Source organism: Micromesistius poutassou (genome assembly GCF_964030765.1).
Source record: "Micromesistius poutassou genome assembly, chromosome: 16".
Taxonomy (NCBI): Eukaryota; Metazoa; Chordata; class Actinopteri; order Gadiformes; family Gadidae; genus Micromesistius; species Micromesistius poutassou.
The window spans coordinates 1,421,867-1,423,621 of record NC_140286.1 but is presented as its reverse complement, the minus strand read 5'-3'; positions in this window follow the sequence as shown (position 1 = coordinate 1,423,621).

Genomic DNA, 1,755 nt, shown 5'->3' with positions numbered 1-1,755 from the left:
AGAGAGAGAGGGAGAGGGAGAGAAAAGGTGTGTGTGTTTCGGGGGGGGGGGGGGGGAGAGAGAGAGAGAGGACAAGGGCTATAGGTTATTCCAGCAAATATTTAAAGCAAAAGTATCTTTGCCGCATAAAAAAACCCCACTAAATGAATCTACGTGATGCTAAAGATCTCTGCTGGTCACCAACGATCAACAAGCGCTGTTGTTTGTAGCGCGTGGAGGGCGGGTGTTTTCAAACTAATGCGTTCACTTCAACGCTTCCCTTTTGGGGACAGTTTGAAGCTCCCAGTGACCAATCAGTTTATTCACTCCTGTACGGAGAAGATAAGAGTTTACCTTTAAGGTCTGCGAATACGCTGACCAACGCGATGTGAAACAGATAATCCCCAGAGGAGGTGCACACTGACCTCTGACCTACGGATACAGATCGGTTAAAGTTGCACAGATGAAGGGCTTAAAGAGGCAATTCGAGAAAGGAAAATATATATGTCGTTGTCCGATGGAAAAACACACAATCTGATATTACGAAAACTAAAATATTTGATAGGCTTTTTGGGGCTTGGAAGACTGAATGTCCATTTCACTGCTGCTCACCGAAATTAAGATATATACATTCCCATAGAGTATGGCAAAAGCAATTTGTGGACAGACACACAAGTAAACAGCAGAACTGATTGACTATTCTGTCTCAATACATTCATCCTTCTTAGCAACTGTTACTTAGCAACCGCTACCCTCGAGGATATGGATGCTGTATAGAAGTTGTACTGCTGTGCATTTTCGGTTGATAAAGGGGGGATCAATGAACATGGGACCACCCACCATCATTTTATTATTAAGTGACGTGAACAATTTCAGACACATAACACCACAACAGCGTTTGATCATACGGCAACATGCTGCCTTACCATCTCAACACCAGCTGTTCAGAGAAGCATAGAGCCTTCCAGGAGATAGCAGTCTTTAGTCTTTTTTTTTTGTAAATTGAGTATTACTAAATAACTGTTGTCCAATGTTAACGTCATTTTTGTTAGTTTAGTCTATTGTTTTATAGAGATTTTTGGAGAAGAGGTTTATGTGTTTGTGTGTGTGTGTGTGTGTGTGTGTGTGTGTGTGTGTGTGTGTGTGTGTGTGTGTGTGTGCGTGCGTGTGCGTGTGTGAGATTGTGTTACGTCAATGTTAAAGGCCTACGCAAGCAAAAAGCTCTCAAGATATGTCATTATTGACAACGACAATCTCTAATCAACGATGCAAATACAAATGTGACAGATCTATGCGGGCGTGACACATCTGCTTTGTGTCTCCAGGGGTGCCTATATTTCATCTCGAAGATGGGGGAAGAGTCAACAAAACTTGCCAAGATACCAAAGCATAAAGAGAAACATTAATGTGATAAATCACAAAATAGCGTCGGAAAGATGCTTATTTGACGAAGCACGCACAAAAGGGTGAGAAGACATAAATTATCGAATCGTTTATTTTCCGTATGCACCATATTCCCTTAAAATATCCCCCCCCCCCCCCCCCCCTTTTTGTATCTGTATACTTTTCATGTCAACATTATATAAAGCCTATTTTTTAAATCCATGTGATTCATCTCAGTTGCACATGTTTACATGGGCTGTAGCTCATACTTCTTCTTCTTCTTCATCATCATCATCATCATCATCATCGACGTGCCGACTCAGCACTTCTGGTCCAAAACAGGAAACGGAGCAGACTGCAGCGGCGGGCCCGTGCAGCGGCGGCGGCCCGCGT